Source organism: Dipodomys spectabilis, unplaced genomic scaffold (assembly GCF_019054845.1).
Source record: "Dipodomys spectabilis isolate Male_0828 unplaced genomic scaffold, ASM1905484v1 ptg001772l, whole genome shotgun sequence".
Lineage (NCBI taxonomy): Eukaryota > Metazoa > Chordata > Mammalia > Rodentia > Heteromyidae > Dipodomys > Dipodomys spectabilis.
In genome coordinates, this window is record NW_024872449.1 from 9,873 (window position 1) to 25,138 (window position 15,266).

A 15,266-nucleotide genomic window follows, 5' to 3' on the forward strand; every position below is an offset into this window, starting at 1 on the left:
TATGCTCATCCCATTCTTGCAATTCCTTTATTACTCTTTGATTAGTTTCCTCACGTTCATGCAATCCCTGTAGTTCTCTTTGACTGATCTCAGCCTACTCACAAAATTCCTTTATTTCTCTTTGAGTGTTCACAAGCTGCTCATGCAATTCTTTTATCTATCTTTGAGTAGCTTCCTCACACCTATGAGCTTCCTGTTTTGACCTTTGGTTTGCCTCCTCTCTCTCTATCATGCTCACCCAGAGTCCTTTGCAGATTTTCAATTTTTTATTTACCATGTTCACCATTAGTGTTTGTAGAGCTTTTTGGGAGCTCTCCTCTGGATTATTCATTATCTGTTCTGTCCGTGATTATCATGAGTGGGAGTTGAGATACCCGGACTTGCCATTTTTCTTGTATTTTTCTGGTTTATTCTGCCCTTTGGGATGAGAGTAACACCAGTTTGTGCTAGAAAACTATCATAAGGCAAGCATCAACAAAGTCTGTAGTTGCACAGTCAAAAGCCTGCAGATGTAATCTAGTTCAACAGATATATATTTCAACATCAAACAAGTATGTATTAATAGGCTATGAACCGCAAAGAAGAATTTGACAAACCAGAAATTATTAAGTTTAGTGAGAGGTGTGGATATAAATAAGAATAGAGGGATGTGGAAAGGTAGAGGGAAATAGGTTCAATAGAATGATAGTAGAGACTGGGAAAAAAAGAAAGAGAAAAAGAGACAAGCAAAAATAGTGAAACAAAAATTAAAAATTAAAAAGTGAAACACTGAAGAATGATGCAAATTAAAAACGCAATATTCAGAGAAGGACGGGAATAGGATAAGAGAAGGGGAGGGATAGAAAGGAGACGTGAAAAGTTAAAAAATAAGAATGCGTAAAATTTTATATAGGTATATAGAGGTAGTATGGCTATTAAGGAATTTAATTCTAAGAGGTTTTGAATTCAGTAATAAACTTCTGGATTAAGTTGTACAAGGGGGGATAACGTCTAATAATCGACTACAGGTATATCTGAGAATGAGGAGAACAGCAATTAAATCACGCAAAGAAGAATGAATGAGAAGAAAAAGTGAAAAGAATGAGAAAGAAAGGAGAAAAGGGTCAAAAGGTCAGTAGAGTTAAACAAAAATGAAAAAAAGCACACACATACATATACCCCTAAAATAAAAATTAGAAGAGGAAGAGAAAAAGTTAATAGAAAACAATTTTTAAAGTTAAATATTAAAATTTTTCTTACTAGAGACCCAGAAAAACAAAAAAATAAAAAAAAGGTTGGACAAACTGGATTGCACGCAATTGCAGAGCTTCTGCCTGGCAAAGGACATAGCTAGCAAGATCAATAGAAATCCCACGGATTGGGAGAAGATCTTCCCTAGCCATACAACAGATAAGGGACTCATATCTAAAATATACTTGGAACTCAAAAAATTAAATCCCCCCCAACAGCAAATCCTCAAAGAAACAACTGCCCAATAAATAAGTGGGCGAAATGCTTAAAGAGAAACTTCTCTGAAGAAGAAAGAAGGATGGCCAATAGACACACGAAGAAACGCTCAACCTCCCTAGCCATAAAAGAAATGCAAATCAAAACAACACTAAGATACCACCTCACACCAGTTAGAATGGCTATAATCAAGAACTCTAAAAACAACAGATGCTGGAGGGGATGTAGACAGAAGAGAACCTTAATTCATTGTTGGTGGGACTGTAAACTTGTTCAACCACTTTGGAAAGTAGTATGGAGGTTTCAAAAAAGACTTCACATAGAGCTCCCCTATGATCCAGCAATCCCACTTTTGGGCATTTACCCAAATGTTTACAAACAAGACCACACTAAACCTACCAGCACAACTTTGTTTATTGCAGCATTATTTACTATAGCTAAGATATGGAACCAACCCAGATGCCCCTCAGTAGATGAATGGATCAAGAAAATGTTGCATATATACACACTGGAATTCTATGCCTCCATTTGAAAGAATGACATTGGCCCCATTTTTTAGGAAATGGAAAGACTTGGAAAAAATTATATTAAGTGAAGTAAGCCTAGCCCAAAGAAACATAGATCCCATGGTTTCCCTTATTTGCAATAGTTAGTATATGTATCAGTCAAGCAGAAAAGGTCAGATAAGTGATGTTAGGAAAATGAACCCTAAGATATGTATTTAAATGTTTTTTTTTCTTTCATGCATTTGTGTCTATTGCATTTATAAGATTATTTCTTTGTTGCTTTGTATGTCCCTCCCCCACATTATAACCCCTGCTTTCAATGTATTTGATGTCGGTATAATTTGTGAAGGGGAAGGGGAAAACAAGTCATTTATATAAGGATACAGGTGGACCTGTTGCAACAATGAGAAGTACAAGTTGTCATGTCGAAAACGAACTTTACAACTTTGGTGGGGGGGTCGGGGCAGGATTTGGTGACGGGGCAGGGGGAGGCTTGGAAGGGATCGGAAGGGGAAACAAAGGAGGTGGCTACAATGCTTGATAAGAAATGTACTCATTATCTTGCCCATGTAATTGTAACCCCTTTGTAAAGTTTTTTCACAATTAAAAAAAATTAATTAAAGGTACCAAAAGAGTTCTTTGCTTTTTTTGGGTGAGATGGGAAGATCCTGTATTTCCCTTGTGTCCATATCCAGTCTCTTTTTGGAGTCTCTGGTCTGCTTGTGGTGTTTTATTTTCCTGTAACTTTATTGTTTTCTTAAGTCAGGTTGTTTGAGTAGGCAGAAAAATGCTTTGCTTTACCCAGGATATTGTCATCCTCCTTCCAGGCTAGTTCAATGGGAGGGATATCTGCTTTGAGTATCCCAAAAGAGGGTGATGGCTGTTTCTTCTACTTTGGAGATGCTGTGATGGGGCTAGGTTCTGGGTAGTGTTGAGGCCTTTCATCGAACAGTAGCTTTGCTCTGAGGGGCTAGCTTCTGAGGTAGTCACAGAGCCCAGCCAGGAGCCATTCTCAGGGTTTACTGTTACTGAATTTCAATTGATTGTCTAGACTGTTGTAGGGAGGGGCAGTCTGTGGCTCTGTTTATCCAGTGAAGAAAGCCGCTCCTGGGGCTGTTGCAGGCCTGGGCTGGGTGAATTTTCCCTGGGTGGAGCTGAGCCTGGAAGTTCAGGTTAGATTCCTGTGAACTGCTAAATGACTTTTTGTTTTCATCCAAGGACTGAGTTGGAGCTAGCTGCACAGCCAGGCCTTTGCCAGTATCACAGAGGGAGATCTCCGGTAGTGGGCAGGGAGGGGTAGCCTTCCCATCTCTGTTCCCTGAGAACGAGTGAGGAAGTCAGGCTCCTACTCACACAGGAGTCTGGTTCCTGGTTCATCTCTGGGCCTGTGGTCTGAAAGATGAAGATGTCTGCTCCTTGTCAGTTCTTGCTGGTGTTGAGTAGAATCCTCTTGCTTACTGTGTCTGGTGCCTTTGTCCTAGACTCTCTGTGTTGCAGGTATGGTGGCTCCGGCCACGACTGCCCCTGCCACATTCGCAAACATGGCTGTTGGCAAGTGTCAGATTTGTCTCCTTGCCTGGATTTTTCCTCTCTGGCCTAACACTCTGTACTGTGGTTGCACACTTGGTGTGATTCTCTGGCTTAGGACTCTTCACTGGAGCACTGAAACTGCTTTCTATGTGATAGCTTGTTTAGCTTCCAGCTTCTCCTCAGCTATCTTCCCGGAACCCTAAATTTAAATTTTAAATGACAAATTCTTTTCAAATCCTTTCACTCGGGAAGAGGTATGGATAGATAAGTGATATGGGCAGAATAAGAATTATTCATAAGGTTCTAAATGGATGTTTACCTAGTTTTCTCTCAGCTGGATCATAGAATACAGACTGTCCTAATTGGAAAAGTTAGCCTTCCGAGGTTTTCTGCATATAAACACTCCATCAACATTTTGACTACCAAGGTATTAGTACCTGGTCACTTGTTTTATTTTTTTTTTTTTGTTGGTCATGCAGGCTGAATTCTGGGCCCTGGCACTGTCCCTCACCTTTTTAGCTCAAGGCTAGTGCTCTGCCACTTGAGCAACCGTGCAGCTTCTGGCTCTTTTCTGCTTATGTGGTCCCGAGGAATCGAGCCCAGGGCCTGATGCATGCAAGGCAAGCACTCTACCACTGAGCCAACCTTCCAGCCCCTCCATCAACATTTTATTAGAGAATTATTCAAGATTAGCTATATGTTGATTGATAGTGACTGATCATGAGAGAAAGTTGAGGGAAAACCATCTACACTTCAGTGAGGTTCTGATATGTGCTTCACAAAATGTTATGAAAGCTCTACATGAGAAATCTAGCAGCTGCATTTCTAAAAAGTCCTTGGGTTGTTACATTTTCTGATATTGTCTCAATTCAAATACTTCTCCTTGGAGTTCCGTACTATTTCAATGATGCTGTATTAGCTCCTCATTACAATTTGCAGACTGGTCTTTTTGATGAAATTTGTGCTTTTCAAAATTGCTCTCCAAATTCCATCCACAAACTGCATACAAAATTTATCTGAAATAATTTGTATCTGTTTATAGTGCGTATACTTTTAGTTTTCATTACACATATAGAATGTAGTAAAAATTCTCATAGCAATTATACTGCACTAGCTTGTGGGCAGATTCTAATGTAAATAATATACTGTGTTCATGTAGAGTTTTTGAGTATCCAAAGTAATAAGCCTGTGGTTCTAAAACCAATACCTTACTTATATTGAGTGACAAATACATCTTCATATAAGCAGAGAAGTTTTCCTTGTATCTTTTTAACATATATTTTTATTATAAATACTGTACAGACGGGTTACAGTTACGTAAGTTAGGTAATGAGTACATTTCTTATTGAGCATTGCAACCCCCTCCTTTGTTTTTCCCTTACCATCCCTTCCCTTCAAACCTCTCCACCTCCCCCCTTCACCCATCCTCTGGTAGAGTGTCTTGTATATTTCATTGTTACATAGGTCAACCAGTATCCTTATATCTTAAATGAAGAAATGCTGGCTTGATTTATGCTGATTCTACCTGTGTAGACACATCTAAAATCACTGGGCAAGTCCAAGAGCACATAAATGCCATCATTTTTTTTGTCAGTTGGTATAATTGTGTTCTACACATTTATTGAGAGGTTACATATTATTCTCAAACTTTAAAACATTAAAAATACTTTCTTTTTTTTTCTTGTTTTCTTGGCCAGGAAATCAGCAAGACCTCAGTCAGTATTTCTCACATAGGAATTTTCATATGGGTTAGTTAAATGTATATGTAGAGTCCAGTTTTCTGAGGACTCACTCATCTGCCTAGGAATTCATGCTGGTTTTTGGAAAAAGAGCTCAAGTAAGGATGCCACTTAAACCCTTATTACTTTACTCTTTACCAGGGTATTCTCCTGCTACTTTGGTTGTTGAGAGTGTCTACAAGAGTAAGCATTACCTGAGGAGCAGGGAGACACCATATGAATTATACTTACTGAGGTTTCCAAGTGACTTGCTATCACTTGTACTGCATTTTGTAAGTCAAATCTTTCTAAAACTACCTGTTTTAAGAGATAAGAGGAATGGTAAATGAACTCTTAGGGACAAATACATCTTCAATATATATTGTTCCAAGTATTCCGTTTAAGTCATATTCAATAACTGGTGAAAATTGTGTTGGCTGAAATTATGTGTCTTTCTCCATGTCTGCATGTATACATGTGTATATGTATGTGTGTGAATAGAAACATACATGTGTACATCATAGCTTATATCATCATTTATTCCTTGCTAATAAATAAAGTAAGGAATTCCTAAAGTTTTAACAGAAACTGTGTAGTTAAAATCTTAACTCTTCACTCTGCTTCTTTACACAAAGACTTTGCAAATTCTCATTAATAAAGTTTTCATAAACTCTGAAATGTACATACTTAGTACTTAATGTCTGCTACCAAAAATCTTAAATACTTTACAGAAAAGTTTTAGACCTGCCAAACAGTCCTATTTTTGGCATATATAAGCAAAATCCCAAAATTAAGCATATTTAAAACATTAAAACTTAAGAGTTGCTGCAATGTTCATTTTGACAGGTGCCTTGTATAGAATAATTGAATTCTTCCTCCTACACATCTCTTAAACTACAAATATCAGGAATTATTTTGTTTTTGGCATGTCTATATTGATTTTATTCTTAAATGTGTGCTTATGTAAGAAATACATGATTCTAAAATTTCACAACTATTCTTTTGAACTTACTTTTTGTTGAATTGTCTAGTTTAATAAAATCAATAAAAATTATACTTTCTATATAATAAATGTACTGTGCTCAATTTAGCATAACATACACTAACATTGGAATGATACAGAGAAGATTAGCATGCACCCTGCACAAGGATGACATGCAAATTCTTGGAGTGTTCCATATTTTTACAACAACAGCTGCTGAAAGGTATGTGGCAACAAAGGAACCATACTGCCTTCTTGGTGGGAGTGTAAACTTGTTCAACTACTTTGGAAAGCAGTATGGAGGTTCCTCAGAAGAATCCACATAAACCTCCCCTATGACACAGTAATCCCACTTTTGGGGATTTACTCAAATGATCATAAACAAGACCATACTAAAACTACCAACACAACGATAGTTATTGAAACATTATTTACGATAGCTAAGATATGGAACCAAACCAGATGCACCCATTAGATGAATGGATCAAGAAAATGTGGTATATATACACATTGGAATTCTATGCCTCCATCAGAAAGAATGACATCTCCCAATTTGTTAGGAAATGGAAAAAAAAATATTGAGTGAAGTAAGCCAAGTCCAAAGAAACATAGGTCTCATGATTTCCCTTATTTTCAATAACGAATTTATGTCTGGGATAAGCAGAAAATTTCAAAAGATATGTGAATATAACCAGATCAGATGATGTTAAAGAAATTGAACCCCAAGATAGGGACACTAGTGGTTTTTTGTTTCTTGCTATTGTTTCTAATGTACTTATAATGTGCGATGTCATTTTTTTTTTTTTTTTGGTTTCTCTGTATGTTTCTCCCAAATCTATAACCCCTGTTTTCTCTGTATTTGAAGTTGGCGCACTTACATCTTGTATGTATGCTTCTCTAATTTGGGGAGGGGAAGGGAAAAAATGCTCAAATAGGGATACAGGTTGACCTATTGTAACAATGAGATGCACAAGACACTATGTTGAAAAATGAACTTTACAATTTAGGCAGAGGAAGGAAGGGTAAGGGGAGTGTACTTGTGGAGGTGGGAGGGAAGGGATGATAGGGGAAATATAAAGGAGAAGGTAACAATGCTTGTTAGGAAACGTTCAAGTTTCCTTGTACTTGTAAATGTGACCCCTCTGCACAGTATTATTACAAAAAAACATACAAAATGTTCTGAGATGGAAGAGTTTATTTCCTCTATTTTGCCCATATAATATCGTTAACAAAGAAATTAATGCAGAACACTGATATGAAGGTAATTTGAATAAATGTGTGTGTGTGTGTGTGTGTGTGTGTGTGTGTGTGTGTGTGTGTGCGGCAGCACGCAAGCGAACACACACGTGCATGCGAACACACGCCATGCATGTATATTGGTGTGCTCAGAGTTTAAAATCGGGGCTTCAAGGTCTTGTTAGGCCTTTCCTGTCTAGATTGGTGAGCTACTATATAAGCTACACCTCAATTCCTGGCTCTTTGCTACTTCATTAAACATTTTGAAAAATAATTTCATGAAGGTTTGTTTTTTTTTTTTTTTTTTTTGGCGCTGATTGGTTCCCAAATGTTATCCACATATCTCAGTCTCCTGAGCAAATATTCAGAGTAGATAGGATTATAGGTGTGACCAGCCAGCACAAGGCTTTTAGAATAATTTTAAAAGTAAAAGAAAATTTATTTCATGGAGGCCTGTTTTATCATCTAATTTGAAAGACTTTTGGAGTGATTATATGCCAATTTAATTCATTTGGAGATTAAAAGATAGTAATTGATGATATTTAAAAGTTTTAGTACTTTTTAAAAAAGAAACTGGAACTGTGGGACAGAAGAAATTTGGCTGTCTTCAGACCTCAATTTGTAAGCTCAGCTCTGTGCATGATAACCCAATGTCACCAACACAGTCTGTATTGAAGACAAAATGTGACAAAAACGATCACTATGGGCAATATTTGCTAGGCTGTTATTTCCTGGACAATATGAATATTGAATTGAGAGTGTAAGAGAATGGAGAGATTTTACCCACCTTCTTGGTATTGCTGAAAGACTTTTGGAAACTGATTCATTTCCTTCCTCACTGTGTGTGTCTTTGGGCCATGCACTTACTGTCTTTAACTACAATTTTTCCCAACGCTACAATGGTAATAACATTAGCATTATAGCAAATGTTATCTTAAGAATTAAGAGAATAAAACTTGTGAAAAACTTAACATAAACCTATGAATGAGCTTTGAGTTTAGCCAGCATTCTTTTTTAAATACTAAGTAGAATGTGATAAGTAGTACAGAAACCATTACATGTAGTGTGAGCAACCAGAAGTAATATCTATTGACCATGCTCTGCTTCCAAGGAAGCCAGGTGGATAACTTCTTATGCTGTAAATCAAACTAGTTATCTTATGTCGTGATAGTGCAAAAATATCAGAGACAGAACGATGAATGAAGGGTGTAGACTGAGGTGAAATCCATATGAAAATGTGCAAAACTGATAAAACATCAAAGTATCTAAGCAGTATGTTGTGTTTTACATCATTTACGTTACATCGCAAAGATAAGGAAGACCTAGAAGAATAAATTGTCTTTTTGATATTCTATCATAGGTCCTTAGAAGGATGAACACTTTCCTCATCATCAGATGAGGGGAACTATATTTTTTGTTTGCTTCCTTCCATTTATTCTTCAATTTGAAATCTGAACTACATGAGACTGAAAGAAACCAAGTGAAATGAGTCATGCAGGCTTTGGTAAGAACAAAGTAAAATAAATAAAATATATATAGCCTTGTAAAAGGTCTAACTAAATTGAGTTATATAGTCTCAAGCGTTAACAGAAAATGATTTAAAAAATATCATGTTATTAAAAATTAAAAATGTTAGGAGCTGCTTAATTTTTTTCCTTTCTACTACCTTGAATTAATTATTGATTTTCTATAGAGAGATTAAAGATGAGATTAACAAGAAACTTGATTAAAAATGAGCAAAATTTCTGAATAAACATGTTTTCCAAAAAGCCGTGAAAATCGCCTGTGGATTTACAAATTTGTATTTAATACAACTTCTATGCTGGCTTAATGCTTTGTGAGGAGGTCATTAGAGAAATGTAATTCAAAATTACTATGATACTACATCTTAACTGTTATAACTCTTATCAAAAATATCCAAGGAACCAGGTATGGTGGTAAAGACTGGTAATTCCAAGTGATTGGAGGTTGGAGTAAAAGTATTTGAGTCTAAGGCCAGTCTTGATTACTGCACACAGTAAAAACCTGCCCTTTAAACAAACTCAAAAGGTAATAATGTTGGCTGGCTACACTGTGGAGAAAAGGAAATTTTCTACTCTCTTGGTCAAAATACAGGTTAGTGTTCTCGTTGTAGAAAGTAGTATGCAGTTTTCTAAAGAAATCCAAAGTTGAAATAATCACACACAATCGTGTGATTATTTCTCTCTGGGTAACATAAACATATCTGTAGTTCATTGTTATTCACAATATTCACAACAACAGCCAAGATATAAATTGAAGTCCAGTGTTCACCTACAAACTAATAAAGCAACTGTGGTACATGCACAAATATCTTTTTCTGTTGATCCCTAAGTAATTTTTTATTGTTTTCTTGTTTCTATGTGATTAACCTCCAAATTAGAAATCCAGATATATAATTTAATTTAATCAATACTATGTATTGAATACTACTCTCTGCATTCTTCACACTAAGATCACCAAATATGATGAGTCTGAAATAATTAGTCTCTTTTTGACCTATGTTAATATTCTTTACAATGTGAGTGAAATGTTTAAAAAGTAGTATTTGTTTTAGCTTAATTGCTCTGATGAGAAAATATAAGATATTATCAAAGCTTAAAAATGATTTGATTTAAAGTTTAGAATTCAGGAAATGGTTTTGACTACTTTGGTTACTGGAGCCTTCACTACAACCTCATGAGACAATTTATATGGATGAAGCAAAAATATGACATTAGACATTTATGAATAAAAAATCGTCATTCTGGATATGTAGAGCTCCATATAAAACATAGAAAATTTAGCTTCTTAATACCTGAATATGGTAGTACATTTAATTGCAGGGTAAGTACTTGTTCTGAAAGGAGATAAAATTGTACTTATTTGAAATGTAAACCTAAGTATTTATTTGAATAAAAGACAATGATTAAAATATCACTCATTCAAGAAACAAGACGCACAATTAGTTGTTTTTCATGACAGTTATGTTCTCTAAACTTACTACAAATACTAGATTAGAAAACCTAATTCATTGCTTTGTAGGGAAATAGTAATTCCGTTTCTTAAATCCCATGACAATAACTTTTTCTCAAACAATTGCTAAGTAACTGTTTTATATTTTTTGTCATGCAATCTTATTCGAAAAATTTTTATTCATCAAGTTAAATAATTGGCAAACAATATAAATTATGCATGGACAAAGTTTATCTAACATGAGTTTTTTTTTTCCAGAGGACAGATCATGGCTCTCTTAATGAACACTAGAAGGCAGTGTGTTCTTTTTTAATTTTTAGTTATTTTGTTAATAGATATTAATTGTCAGAAATGACAATTCCACAATATATTTAATGTATTTGATTATACTCCCTCTATTTCCTTCTCATTGCTCTTTCCTCCAAAGATCTGTTTTTCACATAAAATTACATCTTTATATATACGCGTATAAACTGATTTGGAACATTTAAGCTAAACTGCAAGTTAATTCAAGATGTACAGTGAATTAATAGAATGAATAAAAACCTGAATATTTTTGTTAACTTTTGAATTGAGTTATCATTATTATTACGGTTAGGGTTAAGATCCCAAACAGAATTAGAAAATGGATTAGAGAAATAGAAAATTTAGGTTCATCACAGGATGACCCATTGCAAAAATGACACACACAAGACACTATGTTGAAAATGGAGGATGACACATTGCAACAATGATACGCACAAGACACTATGTTGAAAATGAAGTTTACACCATGGGGAGGGAGGGGTATGAGAAGTGGGGAAGGATGGGATAGTGGGAGAACAAGAAAGAAGTGGGTCACTATGCTCAACAAGAAACGTACTCCTTACCTTACACATGTAACTAATCCCTCTTTAAAGCATCTTTTCAACAAAATAAAATTTTTAAAAAATAATGAAAAATAAAACCTGACAGGAAATAGAAAAACACTTAAAAATTTATGTTCAAAATGCAAGTAAAATTTAGACCTACACGCTGAGCAAGAGTTAGGATAAATATGAAAAAAGTGGCTTGCTATTAACATGATGATTTGGTTATACATAGGTTTAGGATTAGGCAAGGTGTGCCAGTTAGAGCGGGGTTAGGATGAGAAAAACATGTAAGACATTGTGTAAAACTGCCACATATTTTAAGAAGAATGAATGGTAAGAATGAATGAAAACCAGTCTGTGTTACTTTAAACATTCAGATATAATTTGGTTTAAAGTGTGAGATATTTTTGTTCCGGTTAGGGTTAGGGAAGGATAAGCTTTGAGGTAAATTTTAGTTTTCCAATAAGAAGTAGAAGCCAAAAAAAATGTGCGATTGAATAGAATCTAGAAAATTTTCCTTACATTAACCATTTGGTGTTAAATCAGAATGTGATTTGGATTAGGTTTCTGGTTAACCGGAGTTGAGGATAGATAGAGTAAAGAAATGGGTTAAACTAGTGGCTCACGCCTATTATACTAGCTACTCAGGAAGCTGTTTTCTGAGGATCGCAGTTCAAAGGTAGCCCAGGCAGGAAAGTCCATGAGACTTTTATCTCAAATTAACCACCATAAAACACAAAAGCGGTGCTGTGGCTCAATTGGTAAAACGCACAACTTGAGCTAAAGAACTCAGGAATCATGCCCTGGCCCAGAGTGCAAGCCCCACGACCGACAAAAAGAAAAAAAAAAGATGTTAAATATTAAGTAAAGCTGAAACTTTTTTTAGGAATTCAGGAAAAACTGGGACAATGGAAGTACAATGTATTTCATAAAATCAGGATTTGAGATCAATGGGTATAATGATTCCTGTTATGGAACAAAATACATTCAGAGTTAAGAGTGAAAAATCTGTAGGGTTTACAGGAAACCTACAATTTATTTCAAGAATTACCAGTGGAATTTCAGTTAGGATTGCACAAAACGAGCATTTTTCATACATTTTAGAATTGGGATACGATTAGTGTCAGGGTTATGGTTAGGATTCCAGCCATGTTTAGGCTTAGAGTGAAGGAGAAAAAAAATGAGGGTCAAAATGAAGGTAAATTTTAATAGAAGCCAGGTAAGAATTAGAATGAATGTAAACTAGAGTATTGCTATTAATATTAGAATCTACTTACAATTAGGCTGATGGTTATTCTCAATGTTCCAGTTAAGAAAGATTAAGTTTTGGGTTAGAAAATGACTTAGATATTGGAAAAATTGAAACCTATGTTTGGAATGATGAGTGAAAACTAGTGTACTTACGTTAGTGTTAGTAATGTCATATAATTCGGATTAAGATTAGGGTCAGTGTTTTCTTCTGATTATATTTACTGTTACGAATAAGAAAGCTCTTAGTATAAAATTGTGTTCACTAACAAGTAGAAGCAAACATATGAGGCGGAATAGTAACTATAACATTATTATTATATTTATTTTTCAGTGATCATTCTTGTAGTGGTTAATAAGAGTTTTCCAGCCAGGTTTAGGTTGAGAGTTAGCGTTAAGTAATGGACTAGATGGTAAGTAAATCTGAAACTGTTTTCAGATACAGTGGTTCAGGAAAAGGTAGAATCAATGGAAACTACAGTATTTTTCCTGGTAAGAGAATTTGAGGACAAGTAATATAATGCTCATGTTAAGGAACAAGATAAGTTTCGATGTAGAGACAGAAAATTTGTGGGCATTAGGGCAAACTGAAACTCATTTCCAGAGTGAAAACTGGTGTATTCATTACAATGATTAAAAACTAGAGTATTTTTCTTAAACATTAGAATTGGATTATCATTAGGGTGAAAGTTAGGTTTTAGTTCCAGCTAGGCTTAGTGTAAGCATTAGGGAAATGGAAAATTTAGGGTCAAACAAAGTAAATCTTCGAATAACATGTAGAGTTATAATTAGGTTGAATGTGAAATAGAAAACTGGTAATAATATTAAGATTAGAGTATGATTAGGGTGAGGATTAGGGTTAGGGTTACAATAAAGACAAGACAATGAGTGAAACGACAAACTATTTTTAGATAGATGAGTTGAAGTTAGTATGAACAAACACTAATGTATTTGTGTGGCTTTTAGACTCCAAAGGCCATTAGTTCTAGGTTTAGGTTTATTTTCCTGATTCAGTTTAGGATTAGGGTTAGGGAATGAAAAGCTTTAAGGTAAAACTGAGTTTCTACTAACACTTTCAAGTAAACTAAGTGCGAAATTTAACAAAATTACATATTTTCTCTAATTTTCCTATTCAGGGTTCAATAGGGTTAAATTTAGAGTTAGGTTTCTAGTAAGGTTTAGATATATAGTTAGGGTTTGGAAGGAGAGTAGATTTTAAATAAACTCGCAGCTTCTTTTTGGATATACAGTTCAGTAAAAGTTAAGATCAATGGAAACTATGGTATCTTTCATGATATGAGGATTTGAGGTTAATGATTCCTAATAGGGAACAAGATAGATTTCAGAGTCCACGTTAGGGAATCTGTAGGATTTGGAGCAAATTTCAAACCATTTCAAAGACAATGGGTATCTGTAAGGATGTATCTAAACTCGATTAATTTCCATTAATTTTAGGATTGGGTTACTATTATCATCAAGGTTACTCTTAGGGTTCTGACCAGGATTAAAGTTAAGATTAGGGAAATGGAAGGTTGAGAACTTGAGTGACTTACTTTATTTGTGTATATATACGCACTATTCTAAGGCTTTAACTCAAGGCTTGGGTTCTGTTCCTGAGCTTTATGCTGTAGGCTACAAGCCACGAATCCACTTCCAGCTTTCTTTGGCAGTGAATTGGAGACAAGAATCGCACAGAGATGGAAAGGGATGGGAAGAGGAAACAAAGGAGAAGGCAATTCTTGATAAGAAATGTACTCATTACATTGCCCATGTAATTGCAAACCCTCTGTACGGTATTTTCCCAATAAAAAAAAGAGAAAATGTGATATATATGTATATTTATGTATATATATGTGTATATATATGCGTGTGTGTGTATATATATATAATGGAATTCTATGCCTCTGTCAGAAAAATGACATCGTCCATTTGTAAGGAAATGGAAAGATGTGAAAAAAATTATATTAAGTGAAATATGCCAGGCCCAAATAAACATAGGTCCCCTAGTTTCCTTTACTTGTAGTAACTAGTACATGGTACCGTATGACCATATAAGATGATGTTAATTGAAATGAACCCCAAAAAATAGGAACACAACTGATTTTTTATTCCATGAGATTCTTATGTCTATATAATCCCCAAAATAAAGTTGGAAGGGGACCTACGGTTCATGTATGGAGCACCACACATTAGGGAAAAAGCTTAAGTGAGAAGGTAAGATCCTGAGTTTAAACCACAATATCAGCACTTAAAATAGTTGATTTCTTTTCCTTGGGGTTTTTATTAAATTGCTCAGAAAATAATCAACATTGAATTTATGTTTAACATTACTATTAAAATCTAGTTACATTTATTGATGTTATTCTCTGTTTTTGTAAATTTTATTTACACCTTAATATCCAGTAATGGAAAGAGGTGACTATTGTTTCACAAGTTTTCATGGCAGTTGAATATGTGGATGATAGATGCATACAAGGAATTTGGATTGAAAATATATATGTGCAAGCTCTTTACATAAAGAAATGATAATTGAAAAAGCTCTGGGCATGTATGAAATAAACTAAAGAAACAGCAAGGGAAGATAAGGTATGATTCTGGAAAACACACAATTTTAAAAGAAAAAAAAACAAGTAAATTATGAAGCTTTTAGTAAGAACTTTGTAACACACACACACATTTTATTCCTTATTTCTACTGTAAGGCATTTCAGCAAATTTTATTTTACAAAGTTAAACATGATTGACAATTAATATTAACTGGCCTCTGTGTCAGGTAA

At 34.8% G+C, this 15,266-nt stretch overlaps 1 non-coding gene across 1 annotated transcript; it reads left to right on the top strand.

Annotated features, from left to right (window-relative positions):
* The first annotated feature begins 6,278 nt into the window (after positions 1-6,278).
* On the top strand, positions 6,279-6,385 carry LOC122103112. Its single transcript, XR_006146699.1, has one exon. It is a non-coding gene; the product is annotated as a U6 spliceosomal RNA (small nuclear RNA).
* The last annotated feature ends 8,881 nt before the right edge of the window (positions 6,386-15,266 follow it).